The 25,547-nt window shown below is 38.6% G+C and overlaps 1 long non-coding RNA gene across 1 annotated transcript; it reads right to left on the bottom strand.

Annotated features, from left to right (window-relative positions):
- Positions 1 to 43: 43 nt before the first annotated feature.
- LOC135301337 (uncharacterized) lies at positions 44 to 24,070 on the bottom strand. The gene is made up of 3 exons (XR_010363086.1): positions 23,948 to 24,070; positions 4,092 to 4,264; positions 44 to 108 (listed from the first exon to the last, which is right to left on the bottom strand). It is a non-coding gene; the product is annotated as an uncharacterized LOC135301337 (long non-coding RNA).
- Between the last annotated feature and the right edge of the window lie 1,477 nt (positions 24,071 to 25,547).

Here is a 25,547-nt window from a genome sequence, read left to right as displayed (position 1 = left end):
GGTATTCTTTTTCTTCACATTAAACAATGTAGTCATTTAAAGCTCTTAAGGTCACTGTTCTATAAATGTGCTGTGTTTAAGGTACATGCCATTTAACCATTCCTTGGCCTAAAGAAAAGGGAAAAAAAAAAGAAAAAAAAAAGGATAAAGAGAAGAGGAAGCAAATAGGGCTGGGTGCATCGCTCACATTGCTTCCCCTGCTCCAGATCAGAGCTTCCCTCAGAGGAGGAGAAAGAAAAAGATTTATTGGTTAAACACATGCAGGTACTTCACATGCACACTCTCTCATTAAGCACAAAAATAGCAAGAATTCTTATTGTAGGACTACTTGTTTATTCATCCCCGATATCACTTTAAAATTGTCATTACAGAAGAGGATTCAGCAAAGTTTAGCCAGCATCCACACACTTCCAACAAAATCTTAAGGCAGAGATCCTATGAGTCCAGCTCCTCAACCCCATCAGCAGCTTCATCTGCCAGCAGTTCAGCTTTCTAGCAGCCCCTGACTGTACCCTGTTCCCTGCTGAAAACAAGACTTTTATGATTGAACAGTACAGTTCCCGCAATTTTGCTGCACAGCATGAAACTGTTTAATTCACTGTTTGTTTTACAATTAAAGGGGGAGAACATATTTCTAGAGAATTTCCCATACCCAGTAGGGTTACTGCCTCAGGAAAAGCTAGTAAAAGCCCACATGTGGCAACTTGACCCATTAAGATTACTCACAGTCTAAAATGCCAAGCCTACATCAATTGTTTGACTTCACTCCTAATGGAGTGATGGTATTCTCTCCCCAGAGGAAGACAAGTACCTCCATTAGGTAAAGGTACTGGAGAGTGAGAAAAGCCAGTCTCCCACTAAGGAAGTTGCCTTAAAGCTCACAAGCTTTCTCTCACAAAGGGCTGAAAAGCAGGTATATGGCTGTAATTACCTAATGAAAACCTGTAGAAGAATTGTATCATTTTATCAGCCCAATACTTTTTCTCAACTTCTTTCTTTTTTTTTTAAATTTTTTTTATACTGGGTTTTCTTTCATACAGGCTTTAACCACAGACAACAGTGGTTTAATCTCAACACATATCCCTGCTTTTGTGCTGGAATTTGTCCCTGAGCTTTCATTTGACTTTTTGGGGACAACTGGATATTCTAAATCCTTCTCGAAGGTCAGGTAAAAGTTACTAAAATCCTGTGCTTTTTCATTTGTCTGTATGTTGACTAAACCTCTTGAACACTGAGACAAAATGCTCTTAAAATTGTTGTAACTAGGTGAGAATGAAGTATTGTCTTGATCATTCTCAAAACAAGAGGCTGGGTTCTAATTTCCCCTTAAGCCTTTGCTAAATGATAAAGCTTGAAAGACCAGGAACATTACTTTTATTCATGATGGGCTGATAAAAGCCTAAAATGAGGATGCAAAGAGAAAATCTAACCAAGGTGAAATTTGTTCCGATGACACCAAATGATGTTTGTCTTCCGATTATTGTACATGACCCTAATTTACTTTTTGGTTAAGCCCTCAGGTGCCCAAAGTGTCTTTTGAAAGCAGAACCAGTCACTAGATTTTAACATCCAACCCAGGATATTTCAGAGTTTTTTATGGCCGATCTCGCAAACATGTGATGAATTGGTACTGTGAAAACTCCTGTGAGCAACTCCAGAATTTACAAAACCTAAGTGGAAGGGGGACTGCTGCATGTACAGTTTAGCAGACACATGGGTGCACCTTTCCACACAGCAAGTGCACTTTGGAACAGTCATCCAGGGGCTGGTATCTGAGAAGCACAATGACACTGAAGTAGCTCAGCACTTATGAGGGGATGATTTATTATTATCATTATAACTGGAACTTTTGAGGGGATAATTTTTTGTTATTATTGTTATTAAAATCATCCACTAACTATTCTACTCCTGGATCTTCTGATAATGGGTTCTGCCCTAACACCACTTATCAGTGATTTTCTGCTATAATCCCACTGTTGCAGCCAAATAATATGGCATGTTAATGACCATGGTTACCATTCAAGCATGAATTCAAAGCATTTATGTCCACATGGAGTTGATAATACTGATGCTGCACATTTGAATGATCTGAAAAATAAATAAATGAGATAGTATCTATTTGTGTGAATTACTTCTGAGACAGAGAATTGATTCTCCTAGGGGCATTTTAGACTGTCTGCAAGAATACAAGAAATACAAATGGAGTCCGACTGCATTGTATATTGAAAGTGGGAATGAAATTAGAATGACTTTGGAAATGTGAGAGTATTCAAAGCAATTCTCAATCCAGGGATACTTCACAAAATCTGTTTCCAACCAGGCTTCTTTCCTCTTCCTGTTTTGCACATGGATTAGAACCTGATGCTGTAAGGCACGAGAGCTAGATTAAATGTGAGGTTAAGGTGTACCACAATTCCAAGAAGTAAGGCAAGGTTTTTTTCCTTCCTTTAAGATAAAAAATGTATCCAGTCTAAGGAAATTCAAGATTTGGTAATTTGATTTTAGGACTGTAGGGGTTTTTATCTTATATTTATCTCTTTCCTATGGTATGATATTGCAATACACATTCATTTTGTAAGAATTTGCTGATATTTCTAGAAATATTCTCAGAGATTGAAGACTGAAGATACCAGAGAAAAAAGCTGCTGAATGGAAATATAAATTGACTATAGGCCTATTGCTAGGAAGAAAAAATGTCACATTTTTAAATGCTTAAACATATACCTGTATTTCTAGAAGTGAAAAATTTGCAGATCTTGAAGCACAACAATTAATTTCAGTTCAAAAGTATGCATGACCAAAAATTACTAAAAATACCTAAGAATGAAACAAATCTTTTTTTGCAGAGGTCAGGAAATAAATCAGTTTAGTTTCTGAAGCTTTTTCAAGCTGGAAATATGTGATTTCTGGATTCTGCAGCATCAGATAAAATAAATATTGATCTATAGACATAGTGAAAACACAATAAAAGTTTGGTTTTGCAGCAACTCTAGTTATAAAGATATCTGTCTGAGTGATTCTGTTAATTATGTACAAAGAGCATCCTTCCTTCAGTTTCTTGCTGTCATACATCTCCTGCTGTGTCAAAACCTAAAATGAAGATGCTTGCTTTTCAGCCAAGAAATCTGCCTGTCCTTTGAAGCACTAACATGAGTAGATATTATCCCCCAGTAAATATAAACTCCATAAAGAATTCCCCGCTACCAAAAATTCCATTGAGAGGCACAGGCATTTAGACACAATCGTGCTAAAAATCTCTAATGATAGAAAGGACAAAAAGATTCACCAGAGCCATATTTTACATATACAAGAACTAATTTTTTTCCAGTACGTTGTCCCCTGAGATGCAGTTCAGTTTGGAACGTATTACTATGAGAAAGTAATCTATATGCAAACTGGGCTGGGGTAACTTTGTAAGGAAAGCCAGTTGGAAAATGCCACAGACTACAGCACGAGTTTGGACAGATCATGTTGATTATGACTGCTAGCTGAGATGTAAAATCATGGAGCTGCAGCTCAGTTAGTTCAGTCATGCTTCTTTGCTACTCTAAAACTATTTTGACTTTAGTATTCTTGTATATGAGGTACCACATTTCCTTTGTGAACTTCTGGTTCATCAAATAGATAATAGAAAATATGTTTTGCAATGCTAATTATTATACTTGCTTGTTATTTCTTTCAGAACATTGCTGGACTAGATACTGACCTCTTTAAGCTCCGGACCTCAATAATTTTGCTCTCAGAAACATGCAGAATATAAGTCTGTGAGGTTAATGGTTGGAAGATGGGTAGCGGGAAAGTTGACTATGTGAATTATGTTGGTTATTCAAATAAATAATGGAAATAGCAGGTGGCATCAGTGAAAATTAGTCGAGATTCTGGATAAATCTTCCGACTGTTAAACCAAGGTTAATGATGTACAGTCTAATATTTCTGTGTCTTCAAGTAAGATTTAAGGATTTAAACAATCCAGCAGAATCCAGAATCCTACCCATGTCTCCATTATTATACTGTTTTTAAAGGTGTACTTTTTTGCATTCACTAAAACCATGGAGCACTGTGGAAGGAGCAACTATATTGCAGCGACATACCAGATGTGGAAGGTGCCTTTGAGGTGTGATGGCTTTGGAATGGCTGCTTTCAATCCATTGGTGTCTGTCAGAAGGGAAAAGAGCCAACTTGTGCACCATACTGGTGGGAGGGCCTTGTTCTCAGGTCATTATCCAAGCAATTGGCCATGGCTTCCACGATGCTGTGAAACAGGCTGATATTTTAAGTCACGTTTGTACAACCCAAACAATCCTATCTATTGCAAAGCTTTAATTAATACAAGGTCTGTGATAAAGCATTAAAAAAAGGAGAAAAAGGCAAGTGGGTAATACAAACACAATTAGTATGCAGTGCTCTGAAATTTAAATTCTGTTCAGCCTAGCTGTACTGGAAGAGCAAATAACAGAGGTGTTATCATTGCTACTGATTGGCTTAATACACCCAGGAATTGTGCAGATAGAAATTAGAGTCTGTTTTTCATGCCTATCTAGACCTTTTCATGTCCTCCCTGTTTCTTCATTTCTCTCAGTTGCTGTTTCTTATCTGTTTAGGTCTTCTGCTTCAGGGACTCTCTTTTATGGCATCCCCATCTAGTACAGTGGGGCCCTGACCTAATTAAGGTTGTAAGAGCTAATGCAGTGAAAATAAGCAATAAGAAATTGTTTTCGTCAGTATCAAATACTAAAACTACATTATGCATAAGAAAATTCCCCTTATTTCAACATCTTCCAGCATAACTTTTACTAATAAGCAAAATTAATGCCACTGAACAAAGAGACAAGAAAAAAACCCTAAAACACAAGCTAACAGACAGGAATAACAGAGAAAGCAAAAGCTGAAAACAATAAAGAGGTTGCTCTCACTAAAACAAATGATTTATATCTTCTTAATACCAGTCTCAGGTACAGTGGGATCCATTTACAATGAACTCTGAAGATTCAGGGAGACCTCTTAGACCTAATTCTCAGATTGTTGGAGTTTGTGAAGCTCAGTGGTGGTCAATGGAATGACAGCAATTTACACACAGAAGGATCTGTCTCTCTCATGACTATTACCTGTTAGGAGGCAGACCCAATTAAGACTTAATACAACTATCATCCATTTAATCTCTCCAAGGACTTATACAGAATGCTTCTACAAATGTGTAACAGGGAGCATAAGACCTTTTCTCTCTCACTCTTTTTTTTTTTTTTTCCCTACTGTTCTAAGGGGAAAATGCTGCATTCCAGTTTGTTCTATTTATGCGGGTCTGGTAGGGGAGCAAAAATCTTAAAGCAAAGAATATAAATTATAATACCATTAGTTGTTCAGGGTATTAGAAGAGATTACTTTAAAAAGAGAGATGACCTTGTGGAAGATATTCCCAGAATCTGTGCCATGAATGCTCAAAACCCATGATTCATGAGGAATGGGCATTGCAGTAAGTACTGTGACCTTGCAAGTGAAATTCCAAAAAGCTTTCACTACCTAAAGATCTTTCAGAGAAGCTGTTATAGTAATAGAGAAACATCTATCCCTGAATCACTTCCTTAAATAGTCTCTGGTCTGAAAACCTCCTGCCTGCAGCAGCCTCTTTGGCCTCCCTGCTGAACAGACTTGGCTTCTCCGTGGTTCACGGTGGGCTCTGCCAATTTCCCAGGCAGCTGCTTCCATCTGCAGAAGCAGGAAGCTAGCACAGTTCCCTTTGACAGAAAAATAGGATACAAAAGCCAGAGTCAGAAAAGGAATAAAAAAAGCCAGTGTCTCATACAGGAGCACTACCAGTAATGCAAAGGACATTGCCAAGGACAGTCCTCAACCCCCAGATTCTCCCCTGTGCAATTACAACTCCTTCAAGCTCTTCATCATGGGATGAGCTGTGAGCTCATGCAGTTATGCATTAGACACCTAGAGAGCCCTTGCCTGCAAGTGGTTGTGAGAAAAAGATTGTCAGGAGAAACCTAATGAAGGAAGAGTGAGGGAGAGGGGAATATCAAGAACAGACAGAAAAGGAAGGGATCATTAAAGAATGTAGAGAGAAAAGATATAGGCACCATAAAGACAGAGACAAAAGAATTTAATATTAAGGAGTCACTAACATGTCAAACAATAGCATAAAATAAATGTTAATAATATACACACTGAGCACTTACACTGGTGAGTTCTGTCTCCAGCACACTTTACCCCATGGAGCTTCTTTGTCTCCCTGTTCCAAGTGGGATTCACCTACCCTGGCTTAAATGTTTCACTTTTAGGCACCAGTGTTACTCATCTGAAGATCTCTTTGTAATCAAGGAAGAAAAATAGATGCCTCAAAAGAGCAATTCATTTGACCTACATTAGATGTCTTTCTTTGGATGAGATGAATTGTTCTCTAGAAAAACTGTATCTATAAAAGGAGGCAGTGGTAGCTGGATTAATGTTAGATATCAGAACTTTAATGACCCCTTCTTGGAAGAAAGTTTCTTTGGTTGGTTTTCTACATTAGGATGAAGAAAATGTCTTTCATTTTCAGAAAAAAAAAAGAAAATCTACTCAAAGATGAAGGCAAGATCATTTGCCCTACCAAATCTCTAACTCTTTAGTTTAGAAACCATGTTGAGAAGCCACTGACCAGTTCTACTACACATATTTTATAAAAAGTATTCTCAGAGGACCTTATGTGACCAGATAAGAGAAGATTACAATGACACGCATTATATGAGGGTTCAGGATTTGATCTTGAATAAAGAGGAAAAAAAAATTTCAGATATACTCTGACCAGCTGAATCCATACTGCGGTGCCAGTGCTTTGCTGCAGTGAAGGAAATGCTGCCCTAGTGCACTTTCAGGGATGGATCAGGAGCCTGATAAGATCTGGTACCCTCAGCAATTTGTCAGGGTGCCAGACTACTCTACCAAGCTTTATCATAACTGCAAGAAAGTGACAGATCTGCCTCAACCTGTGGTCCTCCAAATTGTTCTGCTGAGCAAAATAAGCACTGCTTGCATTTAAACAAGATTGTTGGAAAATTGGTAGAGGTTTACTTTGGTATTTGGGCCAGCTGATTAAAATAGTCTTACAAGAGATACTGCACTGCCTCCCTCCACTGTGCTGTGGAGTTATTAGGAGGCTGTTTCAAAAAGCTGCAACTTGTTTTGTGCTTTCATTTTAACTTGGCAAGCACACCATACGGATTGTCCTCCTCCATACTACATGCTTCCTACAAAACCCCTCAGAGAGTCTGGAGAAAAAGGTAGACTGTACTCCTCCATCACAATTATAGCAGCAGACCAGTGAGAAGGAGAAGAAACACTTTAGTTCCTTACTTGTATATTCCCCTAGTCTAGAAGAAAACTACTTCACTTCATCTTCTATTATCTGCATTCTTAATAGAGAAATTCCATCTTAATAACATAGTTAAATGAATGATCTCTTCACTTCCAGAGGAAAATAAATACATCTCTAGTGCAACTGCTTGTACTACATAAACTTCTCATCCGCAAAACTGATTTCTAAGTCCCAAAAGTATGCACAGCAGAAGAGACAGAATGTTAGAAGTTTCCTATTATTTTGCCTGCAACTCTTATAAAAAGGACAATCTCTCTGCCCTAATAAGCAACAGACAATCTCCAGAAGTTGTTTAGGAGTATCATTTGGCTGGAACACAGCAATTAACTAACAAAGTGGCTGCCAACACAGGAGAAAAGAAAACCTTCTGAAAACTTGTTATTTGCTCTGGGAGTAGGGAGCTTCTATCTTAATGCAATCTATCTTCTTTCTTTAAAGACTTCCAGCTAATTTTTTTTTACCTTTATGCACATTAAGATTTCCTTTACTACCTTCTGCACATACATTTATATCTACTGGAGATGGATGGTAGCTGCAGCCTTGCAGGGCTGGCAAGGCAATTACAGTCTGAGCCACACAGCACAACACTCATTTAGCCCAGAATGCACTTCAGAGTCTGGGACTGAAGCTCCAAGGCTCCAGGTCTGTAATGACTGCTGAGCTCCAACATCTAAAGATTACACCAGCCATGTGGGACTTGGATATGAGCAGTAGTTTTACACACTCCTGGGAAGAGCAGGGGTGGCACAAACTGTGGCCTCAGCATTCTGCTCTGGCTGCCACACACCAGCCTTGCCTCCTACCACAGAAGTATTGAGAACACTCTGACTTCAGCATAGAAATACCAATCAGAAACAGCAAAGCAAGCTCTGATTCCACAAACCCCCACTATTTTTCCCCCCTTTATTCTAGTATATGGAACCTCTTTTGATCAGCTGCACTTTCTTTAGGCTAAAATTGAAATGCAGATATATTTGGGCTTAGGAAATAAAAAATACATTTGACTGCACCATATATTCCACCAGTTCCTCACATGAAGTTAGTTTTAGGCAGTCTGCCTTAGTCAGTCTCTTTTTGCTTCCCTAACAAGAAAATAATTTTATAAAAATAAAAATTCTTCTGTTACCTGAGAAACACTATTATTTCAAATTGCAGAATTATATTCTCCTTTAACTAAGGACCAGAAGACTGCTTTTTTTTAGGCAAAGTGTGGGTTAGAATCTGTCAGAAATATTGCAGTCTGCCAGCAGAAAACAGCTCTTTTGTAAAAACTTTTAATATGGAGCTTCATAATGTACAGACTACAGTTGCCAATACTCAACATCCTGCAAGCTGTCTTCTGACCTGCAGCACTGTGAAGCATTGCAGAGTGGGACTTGTAGTCTATAAATGGCACAAAATGAGAGTAATTTTTATTGGATTGATCTTTCAAGATGAATATTGGCACCATTTGTTCCAGAGGGAGTACTCAAACTTCTTGCACTCCAAATTTTACAGTAGACAATATTCTCTCAGCTAGAAACACGTCTGAATCTTTTCCTGCTCATGAAGCTGCTCAGCAGTTTCTAATATTTATTTTTCTAATTGGAAACAAGCCTAGTGGAAGAGAATAAGCCTTTGAAGTGCACACTGATAAGCCTGTTCTTTAATGCAGCAATATACGTTCTGTGCAGAAAAGATTGTCAACAGTTTGATTTGAAACTAATGTTTAAAAATATCCGAAATCCAAGTTACTTAGTTTTCATTGGAATCTGACTCTGCATTCTGTATTTCAAGCTAAAATTCATTCCTGTGTTGTGCATGATTCTTTTTCTTCAGATAAGAGCTGAAGTCATAAGCTTCAAATGGGAAAGTTGGAAGAGACTCCTTCATAAACCTTGATTTCAATGAAACAAGGCATTACTCACTACATGAGAAACAGCCAGGGTGCTGAGCTGTCTTAGATTTATAAGAAGTCAGGTGGAGATGAAGCTCAGCACCAGCCTCCTCTGGCAAACAAGAAGTATCTTTCTCTGTGTTAAATGATGAACAGCTGTCATTAGTAGCTGTTCCCTGTCCAAGACTAGAACATTATAAAAGTTCCATATGAGACATTGCTTGAACTTGGCTCCTTTATAAGAAGGCAAATACAGCTCTGAAATACGTGATTTCAGCTGTGTCTGTAACCACACATGCAATTTTTCATGCCCACCTGCCTTCACCTATGCAAAAGCCAAGGTAGCTTCAACAGCAGTGCTTCCTCCTGTCACAGAGAGAATCCTCAGTCCCTCTTTTCTTTCCCCTGCCTGAAAACTCATGAATAAAATTATTTAATTGCCAGAAGACCAAAACTTAAGGGCCATAAAACATAATGAGCCACTCCCCATGCACAGCCAGACCTAATCCCTACTAGAGTTTTCTGTTGGGGGGTGTTGGAAAAATCATTCCCCAGCCACTTACAAAACCAGCAGTAAGGCCTGAGGTTTGGTCTCCATCATCTGGAGCTTGGCTGTGAAGTGCTCCCCAGGGCTGGTGGTTTCCCAGTATTTATGGGCATATTCCTGAAAACCTATGAACTCAGGTTGGAGCTTTGTGGCTCACTCTACCGGCAAAGGCTCCTAAAAACATCAGCCAGCAGTTCTGTTCCATCAAACACTTCAATATCAGCCGTGAATACATAAATGGGAACTGAGTGGCACCAGAGCTCATAGCTGGCTTTTTGCTAAATCCTTGAAAAAATATGCTGCTTTCGCAAATTTCTCAAAAAAGACTGTAACCTTCAACAAATAAAAATGTTCTTAATTTCCAGGCTTTACCTCCTTTAATTGGGAAAAGCCTAGTAGTCATTGCATGGAGATCTCACGGTACTCATTCTTCTTCTGAGGCATTTTTCACCCATTTAAAAAGCAGGAATGATTTCAGTTTTTGTAAGAGAGATTGAACAGATGGGTGGGCAGACGGTGAGTATAAAATAGTGCTGCAGGAAACAGCCAGGGAAGCAGCTTGCTCCCATCCATCCCTGCTTGTTTGTTAGAGGGAAGATGCTATTTGAGGTGTGGACTATAACGGGACAGTGCCTCAAAAGCATAAGGCCTAAACTCGTTGTGGTAGCTTTGCTCAATAGCACCCACTGACTTCAGTGGGAACAGGGCCACACTCTATGAACAGCACTATTTAAATGCTGTCTGATGTAAAAAGGGTTTTTTGTGCAACTGTTCTGCCTTCCATGCCACCTGGCATGCTGTAGGAGTCTGAACAGGGTAAAAAAAAAAGCTTTTTACATAATGGAGAGCAGCATACATATTTTCAGGATGCTGAAAGCTGCAGGACAGAAAGAGAAGGGCAGGCCCTCTTGGAAAGGCAGTGAATTGGTACCAAACCCAAGTGATTACATTTGGCTAATCTTTTCTAGGGCTGGTGCAGACTTGATGTCTGCCAACAGACATGCTGTCACGAGCCTCCAGTGAACACTGTCCTCTCAAGCACCAGCTTCATTTCTCCTTTCCCCTACAGTTTCTCTCCTGTCAAGCATGTTCTTGGTGGGACTAGGTTCTCCCTTGGAATTTGATTGCATCTTCAGTGAAGATCTGTCCTTTACCATTGTCATTGTGCATCTCAATTTCCTCACCAGTATCCCTGCTTCTTTCTGACTTCCATTCTTCTGGTTCTTCTCTGTTTTCTGTTTCAACTTTGCCTCCTGTATGACCTCTACATGGCCAAGGGCCTTCCCTCTTGCCCCAAAATCAGTTTTGCCTGATCACTGTCCTCACTGCTACAACTGTTTTTCTAAATTCTTACTTCTGAAGATATGAAGATGCATGTACCACAAAGAATTGGGCTAAAATATTACTCTGAAGACCTATGAATATGTGTGTATATATATATACATATTATATATATATACATATTATATATATACATAATATATATTATACATATACATATATATATATAAAATATGAAGGAAATGGGTTAGAAATTGTCCTGAAGAATGCCTGTTTTCAAGAGCAGAAGTCCTTCCTTCAAGTACAATTTATATGAAACATGTGTGAATAATTGAAGTAGAAGCTAGTTCAGAGTACTAACATAGGACATTGGCTTTAATAGCAACACCTCTGTACTTCAAAGGGAGTTGTGGCAGGAAACAGGTTTGTGAAGAGTGCTATGAACCAAAACCCAACAACCTTCCCTCCCTCAATTAATTTGTATTTAAAGTCAGAATTTTTGCAGTGTTGCCTGATTAATTCCGGAGCAAGCATGTGTATTTTCTTCAAGCTCATCTTAGTCCAGATGCTGTTCTGCAATTTTAGCCTTTACTCCACAAAGACTGTTTGTAATTTTACAGCCAGGCCCTTTATCTCTGAAAAGCTGCATGTAATAAAGGTTATTAAAATTTTATGAGTGGTGGATCTTCAGAGCTTGTAAGCCTGGGCAGCCCTGTTCCACATCAGTGCCATTATGCTTTTGCAATACGAAGAAGTACAACAGGGAGTTTAAATCCTGGCTGCTATTTACTTACCTCACCTTACTCTTCCTGTAGTTCTACTGATTTGAATATTTAACTGTATTGTGTTCTTTTGTATTTTTACAGTGCTTTTTTCACGTCCTCAATGATTTATTCTTGTCCCATCAACAATATACTTATTAAGAAGTCTTTTCTCTTTCATCTGATTATTAATTTCAAGTTGTAGTATAATAATAAAATTATGCAAATTGGAAATTATGTAAAAGCATTTGTGAGGACACAGAAATAGCTGATGATTTCTATCTAGCTCTCTATATAAGAAAATATTTTCCATATTTACCATTAGTTGTTACTGTTGTAGACAGGGAGACTGAAAAGGTAGCAGTTATGTTTGCTCTTCTTCTCATTTGGAACCCCTTCAAAATATTTTGGCATATAATGACTTGTCAAGGTTAAGGTATTTCACACAGAGCTCAAAAAATTTCCTTACATTACAATTCAGTGACATTATCTAATCCAGTATTTTTTCCTCTACAAACAGCCACTGGCTAATTTTAGATATTACATCTGATGAATTATAAAAACAGAACAACCAAAAGAGTAGATTCCTCATCACACCCAGCAATGAAGTCTTCAGTTTATATGTAAACCCGTGCTGATAGATCATATCTTTTCAAATATTTACTTTGGAAATATGTTTAGCAGTTAGATTCTCCAGGGAGTTCAGAACTCATAAACAACAGTGGTTATTTCTGATAATGGATGAGCTGGGGTTTTCCCTACCACAAGTCAGGAGAAACATCCTGTGTATAAAATGCAAAATTATGGCTATTCCAGGAGAGTGATAAATTAGACCAAAAAGTAGAGATGAGTAATTTAATAAGACAAAATTTCAAATGAGAAAGAGCTAGCTACTGAGGAATGGGAAAGGGAGATTTATGACTCATAGCCAATGGAAATTAGAGGATGAGGACCAGGACAGGGAGGTAGAAAAGAATGTCTGCATTCTTGCCAACATAGAGGAGAATAGGAGAATTTGATGTTGGATCATTAGGTCCTAGACTTGGCAACTGCAGCTGCTATTGTAGGTAACAGGTGGTCAAGAAGGAAGAAAAGCTACTGTGAAGAAAGAGGAAAGGAAGACACAGGCACACAATTCTCAGCTGTAGGAAAAGCAACTAAATCTAAAAACAAGATGCCATCTATCCAAAAAAAGTCACGCATACTTGTCCAAAACAGTCTGGCCTGTTTTGAACTCAGCTGTGATAGAGGGTTTATGGTTTGGGTTTGGATTTTTTTTTTTTGTTTACATTTTTTTCATAAATTTCAAGGGAAAAAAACAATCAAGGTTCAAGAAACAATAGTCATTTTGTCAGTGTTGGGTTACAAAAAATATTTCAAATAAAAGTTTAGGTTAATCTCTTGTCCAAGGATATAATGTTTAAAACAAGTTTGCAGATCAGACTGGAGTTTGGTGTGATGCCTTCTCCCCCAAATGGAATTGAGAGAACATCCTGTAAAGGACGAGACAGCAGATGGTGTGCTATCTGCCTGAGGCAGAGACACAAGGTGTCACTCTCTAAGTACAGCTACTGGCAGGTCTGCAGTGAGGTATTTCAGTATCAGAACTGGTTTTCAGAACTGACACACACACACACCAAAAAAAAAAAGAAGAAGAAAGTAAAGGTCAGGCTTGCTTGAGTCTTGGAAGCAGGGGAGAAAGCAGTAAAGAAGTCAAAGTGAGTTAATTGTCCCTGCTTCTTCAGTAAATTAAAATTTTAGGGCTATGGCCATTGCAAACTGTAATGCCAAGTGAGTTCATTGAAGGTTGGCTGGGTATCTCTACATTATTGTAGCCTCTAGTGTACTTGGAGATTGAACAGAGCTGTGAAATATGTAATGAGGTTACACCGAGGGTGGTGGCCCAAGGGTGCTGCCCAATAGCAGTTTCAGGGCCCATAGACTGTTTTAGAGAAACTTTAGAGAAGTGAGCTGAAGGTAGGACACAGCCAAGAGGTTTTTCTCGTTTTTTTCATCTTTCACTAGTACCTGAAGAACAAGATTAAATTTTTTTTGGCTGCTTTGTTCTTGCAAGTTAGTTGTTACAAGACTGATTTTCTCTCTTCTGCTAGAGCATTTCATTAGCCTTTCACAAGATAAACGGGTTATACGATTTGGGTGGAATCTATGTCAGTGAAAGCTTAGAGGGAACAGCCCAGATAAACAAATCAGAAGGCATTGAGAAGAAAGAGAAAAGATGAAAAGAGGAACTGAGTGCCAGAATAAGGTTTGCAATCAAAATTAATCTAGATATGAAAGCACACGGGGAGCAAAAATCTCTAATTGCACATAAAGAAATATGAGGAACCTGATTAATGAGCACAAGTAATAAGAATTGTTCATTAAAGGGCATACACTTCACCTTAAAACTATTACTGAGATGTCGTGGAAATTTTGACATGATCAGCTATTGGGTAGATTCAATTTCAGGTCAATTAAGTGGGCTGAAGGGCAAGAATTTGACAGGCTCAGAAATTACTGGTCTCGTATCTGGGTAACAGAGTGTCTTGGATTGTGCAGAATCACCTATTCCAAGACTTCAAACAGGAATTGGTATAAATTCTGATCATAAAAAAACCCAGAGCAGATGAGAGAATATTGCAGCATCTTACATATCTACTACTAGCTGAGAGAAATGAGGGAATACTGCATCATCATGAGAGCTTTTGTTCTCCATGACACTGCCAATACTAACTTATATTTGCATGTTTATGTCTAAAGTCAGATATGCTCACTCAACACAAAGGACCTTTGTGTTGGGCCTCATCTTGACAGATTACTAGGGTTTGTATCACAGGGTCAGAATCCAGGATTAATCTGTGACATGTTGACAGCACAGAAAGACCCTCGCTGTGATCATTGTGATTTTGCAGATGTGATCACATAGCATAGATAAAATCATGACTTTTTACTTTGGCTTTTTTGCAAACAGAATGAGGAATAAATTTTTTCTTGAAGATGTGGTGTTCTTGAAATGGAAAAAAAAAAAGGGGAAATGAACCATTTGTAAAAGTAATTTGACAGAACTATGTGAACATGACTGGAAATTTAAGAACATCAAAAACTGTAATCTCTCCACTCAGATAAAAATAATAATGGATGGAAAACAAAGATGGTTAAGAGAGAGGGTGAAAAACCATGAAAAATAAAGCCCTTATTTATGTGTCCAGGTGTGTGTACACTTATGTCTACATTTATATTTACATTAGAAATACTTGTCTTCTGGTATGTATATTATAGACATATTCACAAGATAAGACCTTTCTAATATTTGAATTATAAAAATCAGAAACAAGGAATTGAGAAACACTGAGAAGTAAAGCAAAAGGAGAAGTAACGTGTTGCAGGAAAATATGAATTGATTATAAGGTCATAAAGCAAAGCTAGAACAAAGATAATTCCAAGAATTAACAGATTAGAATTGCCAGTAATCATGGATCAAGGCAAAACATAGAACTACATTTATCCACAGTAAGAAAAGACAGCAAATAGTAAAATTATGTCATACAGTGATAAAATACTTTCTCTCCCAGGGTGCTTTAGGATTTTGTTAAACACCAAGGATTCAACAGAAGCAATTTACAAAACGCAGAATACCTAAAATGCCAGAACTTCTCAAATTTGAAAACTGATCAGAGAATTTTTTAAGCAACCTTAGACTACTTAAGCAATTCTGTTAACTTAAAAAGGAGTAAATAGGGCAAACAGAATAACTCCAGATCCTTCCAGAAGAATGATTTTGGACATGGTTAAAAACGTTTGAACAGGAGTAGCACCCATAAGGTAATAATGACCGAGGTAAATTTGAAGGATTTAGAAGGTGATATGAATTACATTGCCAGGAACAGATTGCCCAGTTCCTAGGATCAGACTTCAAAAGGGAGGCTTACAAATAAGAATTGGGTCAGGAAGGAACCATGAGATGGTGTAACAGAGTAAAAAACCCAGTTTTTAAACAAGATTCTTGGAATTTATTTGATGAGCAAGATTAAAAGATGGCATAGTCACAGTTTATGAGTGCATGTTTGAAAAAGAGATTTCTGAGAAGTGAAACACTTTTGCAGAGGGGGAAGAATGCTTAAATTGATAAAAAAATGAAAATTGTTCCTTAAAATTATTAGTGTTTGTCAAGTGTAAGTAAAGACTTATCACAATTTTGTTGTTGCTCCTTATTTGTGATTTTTTAACAATCCCATCAGCACTCTGCCAGTTCTGCTTGCTCCACATCTTCATCTCCTCACTAGACAAACTGGTAGACCAAAATCTCAAACACTTAACATAGGCACAAGACTTTTGGCTGATCTTTCTATCCAGAAGGACAACAGGGATTTCAAAGTTAGTTTCTGTGTCTAATTAAGGTGAATTTCTGTAATATTACAGGCACAAAGTCATAGCAAATCTGATTTTCTGTGATAACAGCTAAACAAAGTTGAAGACTGTGGCTAAAACCACCTGTCGTGTCAATGAATGTGCAATTCTGTTGCCAAAGTCTACCCAGTCAAACACTACACAAAAGCACCAGGGGAAAACAGGTGGTGTGAGTCCTGGCTGCCTTTGTGTTTTCAGCGTTTCTCTTTTCTCCCCTTTAAATAAACCGTGCAAAAAGAGCAGAAGAATAACATCAGAGCAAGAGGAGACTGGAAGCATGCAGGATTGGCCTTCCTTGTTGTGCCAGGCATCATCCCAGGGTTGTGTAAGAGATGTGCTTTGCTATACTCACAGAGCTTTCCAGAGAAACAGTACAACCAGCAAAAGGACACAGAGCCCAGTACTCAGCTAAATGTGTACTCTTGGTAGGGATTCTGATAATTGTGTTTCAGCAGTTCACAATAAATGTTTGTGGGCCTAAATGTTTGGGAGCCTCCATTTTTAAGGCACATTGTTGTTTCCTTATCCCGACCCTTGGACTCTGGTGGCAGATATCCTTTGCCCAGCTGTGTTTGTCTAATGCATCCTGCCTGGCACCAGCAGTGCCAGGTTGTTAACTCATAATTTGGTTCACTGGTTGTCCTTCTCCTTCCTCACTTGTAGCACAGAAACAGGAAATGAAAAGCATTCATTTTTTTTCTGTATTATTGTTCATGGCTTATAATACTTTTACTGATATTTTCTTCTCAAAGAATTCCCTGGCTATTCATCTTCACTCACATACTGTTAATAATTTTCTTCTTCTATTATAATTTTGAATTGGGATCATCAGCATACCAGCTGAATGCATTTTTTCATATAATAACCCCAGTGTTATTTTAAATTCCATTTTTCAGGATTCCCAGCAATTCATATACCTTCACCACTGTGAAGTATGAAGAGGTTTTTCACAGATGGTCAAGGTTTACTATTAATTGAGAACCTAGCAAGTATATGAATAATTCCATGTGCTTATTAATGACTGAAATACTTCTGTTTCCTAAGGCATGTTTCATTTGCAATTATGTGTCTTATCTTTTCCCCAGATCCTCTGAAAATCTTACCACCTCCATATTCTGGAGGTGACCACATCCAGACATTACAAACCAAGTAATGCTATTACCTATGACTGTTTTCATCATTTCCACATCAGGAATAACCACAATAAACAGTGATATAGTTCTAAATGCTGCAGATTGTTACCAGAGCACAAGTCTAAGGCTCTCAGGCTCTTGTCTATCACACACAGTAAATTTAACGGTGAACTCAGTGTTGAACATTTCCATTAGAATTCACTGTTCCACCTCCCACACCTTAAAATAATCAAGGAGTATCTATAGGTCTCCCAATGTGAAGCAATCAGCTTCACATCTTGTAACAAAGCTGAAAATTTGGTAAAGAAGAAGAGGTTGCCTGAAGCACAGATGATTGATTAAAGAGGATACAAAACTTCTGTTCAGAAGATGGGAATGTTATCTCAGTTCTTCCTGCTGGAATGCAGTGAAAAGATATTGAAAGGAAATGTACAAAGAAATTGTTGCTTGTCCTACTTGTTCTTTTTAGAGCAGGATTGCAGTTGGCTGCAGCTAGATGAAGTGCTTCATTTTAGTAAATAAAGTCACTTTTTATGGACATTGTCCTTTCCTGACCCTTCTTTATGAGAATCACAGAATAACTAAAGCTGGAATCAACTTGTGAATGTTACATTGCCTGACTCCTTGCTCAAATCATGTTTAACTTGGAACAGGCTGCTTGTGGTCATATTCTTTCAGGTTTAGAACACCTGAGCAAGCTCTTCCAGTGTTTCACCATCTTCATTTTGATCCCTACTCAGCTTTTTTGTCTTACAATCTACCATTTTAGCTGGGAAGAGCTAAAATTTTGTTCTCTTGGTCAGTTTTTACTTTCAAAGACAAAAGAAAATGTAAAATAATCTGACAATTGAGAGTAGTTCTTTAGTAGCAAGTATTTAATGTTTCTGTACACTATTCTCTCAAAACCCTACTCTATCACTAATAATCTCTGTTTCTCAGCTGCAGAGAACTAGATCCAGATGAGATCAGCTGTGCTGCCTAGGAACAAATAAGCAGAAACCACTCACCTCACCACAACGTTAAACGTTTGAAATCAGAAGGGTGTGATATGAAAGGAAGTACAGAAACACTCCTGAGTTTTTAGATAAAGACTGCTGCTCCCACAAAATACCTCTTCTGTAGCCTCTCCTACAGATAATTGCTATCATATTCTTGGCCTTCTTAAATGATAATTTTTCAGCTGTCACATAAACTTCATGTATCAACTCCAGCTCTTCACATGCCTGCTCTGGACAGGAGTAAGATAAATAATTGTAGAAAACACATTAATTTTATTTCCTCAAAAGTCACCTGCCTTATCTGTCTTAGGAGCTATCTCTTTTAGGAGCTTTGGGGGAAAAAGGGAGAAACCCTTCCCCGAAGAAACTCTGTTTTTCATTCTTATTCAGTTAGTTGGTACCCCAACGACATGAAAATAATAACTGTGATGCTTTATTTCTCCACCTTAAAGCAAATGTGGCTTATCTGCAACTCCTTTCTCTTCCTTTTTTTTTTTTTTTAAGATCTTCTTTTAAGCTATACCTAAAATCTACAGGTTTCCTGTTGGAGCCTACACAGAACCTACCCTTTTCACCCTCTGTAAGAATCAGGCAGAAGAAGGCTTTTTATGTATTAAAAGGCTTGGGATATGCCACATTTATTGCATGGGTTAGTAAAAAGAATGACAACTCCTGTTAAATATCTAACCACAGATGATGCACTGAAGCAGCTTCAAGGGTCACTCAGTATTTGGGCACTGATCAGACACTCAGGCACTGCTGAGGTTAAGAGCATCCTACAGCCTATTCAAGATGGCAAAATGGATGGAGGGTCTGACTATGGATCTGAGACAAGTCATCATTTTTGTGTAGGAAAACTTGTTTCCCTACATGGGATTCCTAGATGAACTAAGTAGGAAAAAAGCTCAGCATTCACGGCATTATGGTCTCGTCTGTAATTTTATTCTTTGTTTGTTTTGGGGGATTTTTTGTTTGCTTGTTTTTTCTTTTTTTTTTTTTTTTTTAGCAGCCATTACATTAATAATTAGACAAAATTTTGAGGTTTTCTATTCCTAAGCAAGAATAATAAGTCTGAAGTCATGTGCAACCATACGTGAAAAATACATATAAATCATCTTTTGTCACAATTAACTATATCATTGCCATCAATATAATCTCATGCTTGGATGTGATCAAAGCACTGATGAAAAGTGGCATGAAAGTGGCAGGCTGAAAAGGAACACAGATTACAACTGGCAAACAGTGGAGGGTAAGGGCAGGGCAATGGTTTTTCTTGCTTTTGTCACCTGTCAGCTGGACTGAGCTCTGTGATATACCTGAGTGTGAAGTTCACAGCCCTAGAAAATTCCAGGTAACATGGAGTAAAATAGCTACATTTGTCTGCAAGTCAGGATACTGCATATGTAGCAAACCTCTCTCTGAGCTGCGTACAAGCTTTTCACAGCATTTAAAAGAAAACTAAACATTCACATCATAAAAATACTAGTGAAGTTGTGCCCAAGATATATGAATAAATATCACTCTTTACATGTGAGTGGGAGAGTTCTCCACCTCTCTGTGCATTTGGTGCAAAGGATGTTTGAGAGCATGCTGGATCCTGCCCATGCATGCCCACTGGGAGCATTGCACTGAAAGCAAGTTCCTCACCTACTGCTGCCAGAGACCTACCTCTGACCACTCCAGTCTCACAGCAGCATGTGGATTTAAAGAAAAACAAATGAAAATGTCTTCAGAAAACAAAATGTTCTGCCCCTGCTTCTCCCCCTGGGGGAAGGATTATAGTACAAATAAGACATGAAAGTTTGTCATGGTATGTAAGTGCTCGGGTACTCTCAATACAGCATCAGGAAAAACCCATATGGATTAAAATATAAAATTGCCTTCTCTGCTTCTTGTCTGCTTCTGTCATGTCATGCTTATCTTCTTTTTTCTCCCTGCGTCATCTTCGTTTCCCATGGCAAAGTGAAATCCTGCTCACCAGCAAGCACAAGCACTGTCAGTCACCGCACCCCCCTTCTTCAACCCTCTGCTTTGTCAACAGAGGGGACCTTTGTAGGCAAGTTGGGAGCAATACAATGGTGCTACCTTGCCACAGCATTGCTTGAAGCACCTTGTTTGGATGGCTCAAAAAGTGAAAGACTTGTTTTGGGTTACATATTAAATATTCAGGTAAGGCCCAGCTAACTTGTATTCCTTTATCTGTATCTCTTCAGCCGTCACTCTCAGTGCACAAAACACCCACAGGTGTGTATTTCTAAACATAATGCTCCACATGGCTGCAGGGAGGATTTTTCAAGGGCAAGAGGTTTTTTCCCACCTAACTATTGCTTTACACCTCATGCCACTCAAAGTAAATGGCTACGGCCAATTCAGGAATGCTACTGCTGCCATCTCCTGAGAAAAGCTAGGTTGAGCATGTTTAATGGAGTTACAGAAGCTGCTGCTGCTGCCAGAATGTCTGCCTAAGCATTTCTTAATGAAATGGGGTCTTTTGGCTGGACTAGACTAGTCTGTAAATGAGTTATATCTAAGATTATAGTTATCAAACTAGAAATATGGGATCTAAACCCACATGTCTAGCAGTTGCCTGGAAATCTCATTTGCAGACGTAACATTAGATCACAGTATGGGATGTGATTAATCTTCTCTGCTTCCCAAAGGCACACAGGAAATCCCTCCTCTACTGAGCCATGGAGGCCTCCAAGTCCAGCTAACTGGAAGACCTAAAATATTGAATTCAGAGACATAAATGCTGCTGGGACTCTAAGCAGAAATGCTTACCTTCTCTCATTTAACCCTGAGCACAGGAATTTTGAGGAAAATTGTCGCAAACTACCATAAATTTAAAAACTATCAAGGGATAATATGAAGTCTTCTCAGGTAATCCTGAGCCACCAATGAAAACAATTCAGTCTCCTTCACCAACTAAGTAACATCAACAGCCTTGCGGAATTCCCATTTATAAAATCCCCAAATCCAATGATTAATTTTCCCCTTCTCCTTCTCCATATGTGAACATGTGATTGAATATGTTCTCACAGACAACAAAATGTTTCATACATTCTAGAAACTAGAAATGTGGGTCTAAAAGGCTTTCCCAGAATCTTCTTTTTCATATATTGAAAGCAGTATCCTACACTAAAATACAAAGCATGTTCTGAAGCTGCATATTATATACAGTACCATCTGAAATAAGGGGTGAGAGACAGTAGGAGTGCCAATCAGTTCCAGAGCTTTCTTCATTAGCAGCACCTTGACACACAGTCCTCACATGAAGCTGTGCTATGTTGTCATCTGCACCCTACTGCTGTTGATGGGAATTCTTTTCCTTTCAGTCCTTAACAGTAATGCTCAACCTGATCTTTGTAAAGTACTTCAGCATGATGCTTCAAAATCACTAAGAAACTATTAAATAATATTACCTGATCATTATAACTCCTGTGACAACCATGGGAAAATATTTTCTGTTTGCCCAGCACAAATGACTACTTAACAAATATCACTATAGCAACATGACCATTTCTAATTTTCTTTCAAATTGCCAATGAGACTTTCACTTTGTTTCACTTTCAAGATGAGATGTTTCTGCTTGTAATTTCTGAAATTGAAAAATTCTACCATTTTTTGCAATTAAAAAATCACCTTTCCTGATCACAGAAGTGGTAGTGCTGATATCCTTCTTTTTCTTTAGCCAACCATAAAGAAAGAGAATAAAACTCCTTTGAAAAGACTCAGTTTGAGAGCAGAAGAATAACTTTGGAGCCTCTGCTCCCACTCTCCTGTATCCTAGATAACTGTGTCTCTCCCATCTTACATCCCACACTCTTCCTCTAGACTACAAAATATGAGCTATTTAGTTTTGGCAGAGTACTAAAAGCAGTAAAAGGTTGCTTTTTAACTTAATATTCCTCAGTCAGCAGAGATGGGGTATAGAGAAATGGACAGGAGGACTGAGGGGCCACGACCTTGCAAGTCACTCAGCTTTTTCACTGCAAACTTATTACCATGGGTAAGGTACAGGGCTTCTCAGAGGCTGCTGACCTCTCCTGCTGCTGCAGTGGGTCTTGCCATGGCACTGGCAGAGGAGTCAGCACTCAGGCAGAGTCCAGGAGGGGATGTTGCTGGCTGGATTGTGATTGCCACACTCTGCTCAGCTGTGACAGCATATGCTCAGCATTCAGAGCCAGCAAAGGACATGATGCTGTCCTTGCACACTCTGAGCAGCCAGCAGCTTTCTGGGGACTGAGGAGATGGACAAGTGAAATGTGTCAGGGAGAGAAGGGGAGCCAAACAGAGTGCCAATGGGAACAGCAGAGAGAAGAGGAACACGTATGAGAAAGGCAAAACAAGAAGAAGGGATGTGCTAAATGGCATAAGGGCAGATAGGGGAGTGAAAAAAATGCTGAGGGAGGGAAAGAACCTGTGACAGTGACAGCAAATATTTTCTTATCTATGAAAGGATCCAAGCAGAAGAAAAAAGAGGCTAAAACCTCAATGCTTGGAGTTCTCTGACAAAATGCCTTCCTTTCTTTGGAAATGGCATTCCTCAGAGCAAATTGCAAAGTCTGCCTCAACAAAGCTACCATTGCCACTGCAGTCCAAACAGACTGTCAAGGACCCTGTATTAACAAAAAGCTGGATCCATGTAGAAATTACCTTTATAGTAACAGCCTCTATCTGTGTTGGAAATAATTTCAGTAAAAGCTTATCTAAAAAATACCACTGGAAAGAAATTCTCCATTCTTTCATTCTAGATGGAAGAGGTGGTTTTGCTCATATTGTCTGGAACAGATCAGAGCAATGTCTGCTTTGTCCCCTCCTCCTCCCACACATCAATTTTTACCCCATCAACTTTAGGATATGTTCCTCCATGGGAGGTGAGGGTTGTGTGGGTATTCATAGTGAGGGATGCCAGGATAGCCTATTCACTTGGGCTGTTGGACCTTCCAGGGGAGTAAGAACCTGAATTTCTGCAACAGGCATCTTTGGAGCAAGAAGCTTCATGCTCTGGATCCTGAACAAAATTTCACCAGAGCTGCAGATCTCTACATTTCAGTTCTAAAGCATCTGCCTGGGGAGCTGGCAGGAAACAAGGACAAAAATATTCTGTGCTTGTGGTACATCCAGAGTCTATTTACTCTGACATTCTTCGGTGCACCATTTTGGCTTCAAAGGACAGCCTTGTTAGTTGGAAACCTCCTGACCAGCAGTAGTCTAATGTTCAGCAGGTCTGCTAATAAAACTGAGAGAATTCATAGACGTAAATAGGCAAATGAACCATATCTCTTTTTTTTCTCTTTATCCTGCTCCCTCAGAGGAAGGACAAGAACAGGACTCAGTATAACTGAGCAAATACGGAGGATTATATCGATACAGGTGAAATTTCTGTGCATCATAGTATGTCCCCAAGAATTAGGAAGAAAGTTTCAATATAACAGCCCTTAAAGCCTGGATATTTGTTCTAAAGTTCACATTGAATTTCAGTCTTACATTTTACATTTTGAGTACTGCTTAGTTCAGAACTCACCCCACCCATATCTTTGACACCTGATAAGAAAATGTTATGATTAGTTTAAAAAGTTACCTGACTTATCAAGGACTGGTAACAGCTGAATGACAGTGATATTTTTTCCATACAAACCACTTCTTCCAGCATGCCTTGTAACATATGTTATAGCTTGTCTGTCTTTCTCTAGGTGGAGTTACCTCTCTGTTGTCTTGTAGCTAAAAATAGGCAGTTAGGCTTTATTGCCAGCAGCTGCTCCACTCCAGAAAAAGAGGAGGCCTCCCTCCATTCTGATTACCAACATGGTCTGAAGGTTTTATTCAACACTACAATTGGCAAAATGGCAAACCAGTGCCTAAGCATGCAATTACATTATAATTCTTGAGTGTAATACTCTGCACAGTTGCTACAATGTTCAGCTGAATCTTGAAGCGGTTAGCTGACCATCTTATTCTCTGAAGATGATGGTTTATGGAGGAATAAATTGCAGGCACTGAAGTTGAAATTAGGGAAGCACTTCACATGCTTAACCCTACATTCAGGACAGAAATTAAAGAACATGACTTACTCAGAATACATAGCAAGACTAAACATGTTATTTAACCCCAGAGACCCTTAAGCTAGAGATGAAATTTACTGTGTGTGGATGTAGTTTGTTAAACAGGCTGGTAGATTAATACAAGGTAATAACCAGCTCTCAAACAAGCAGTATAATTTTATACTTGGAAGCATAATTTGTTTTACAAGGAAACTATTTATAAAGTATTTGAGACACACTGACTCTACAAATGCAGTAATGCAAAGACATTAAGTAGTAATGAGTAATTACTAATGAGACAACAAGGTTTTCTTATATGGCTTTTATGTTCTTATTTCCTCTTGATGAAAAATACATTTACGTTGTAATGTTAGTTAAGATGAAAATTCTGCCTCCAGTGTGACTTTGCACAGCCACAATCAAGAGTCAGTACCATTAGCTCAAAACAGTGCCACTAGCTTGACCCTGAAAAGCAGGGACACAGGAGGCTAAAGATGATGGCAGTTACATGAAGGGTGTGGTAATGATAGAGCTAAATTATTCATTCTGCCAACAAACCATGTCTGGTAGCTCAGGAACTGCTGTACAGAAGCCATATGTCTTTCTGGCACGTGGCCTGCATGAGTGGAACACCTTACCTGCACTGCAGAGTCTGTTTTCAGACTGTACCTCTTTTCACTGCACTTGCAGAGTGCAGCACAACGTATCTAAGGTGTGAGGAATTATCAGTGCTGAAGTACAGTTCAATAATTTAAACTGCTTTTTTGTTCACTAAGTCAGTGGGCTTTCATCATACAGGTAACACGTATTTTGTCTGCTTCATTGTTGTGTCAGAGCCATCCATATATGGCATGATAAAATTATTAGTGCTGGTTATGGCTCACCACATAAATCCTTTATTTTGTTACCAGATGTCTTCCAGGTTTGGCATTTAATTGTCAAGATACATTTAGGTTTCCTAAATTGTATAATCTAATTTAACAAAAACTGCTGGAAAAACAAGAAAATGCACTAACAAAGGTGAAACATTATTTAATTTATGAATTTTTTTACTAAAGACATGATTATTCAGTGTGCTGTCTCATTGCTATTTATCAGCATTTGTTTAAGGTTGCAATTGAACAAAGAATAGTAAATGCA

Source organism: Passer domesticus, chromosome 5 (assembly GCF_036417665.1).
Source record: "Passer domesticus isolate bPasDom1 chromosome 5, bPasDom1.hap1, whole genome shotgun sequence".
In the NCBI taxonomy this organism is placed as follows: domain Eukaryota; kingdom Metazoa; phylum Chordata; class Aves; order Passeriformes; family Passeridae; genus Passer; species Passer domesticus.
This window is presented reverse-complemented; position numbering and strand designations above follow the sequence as displayed.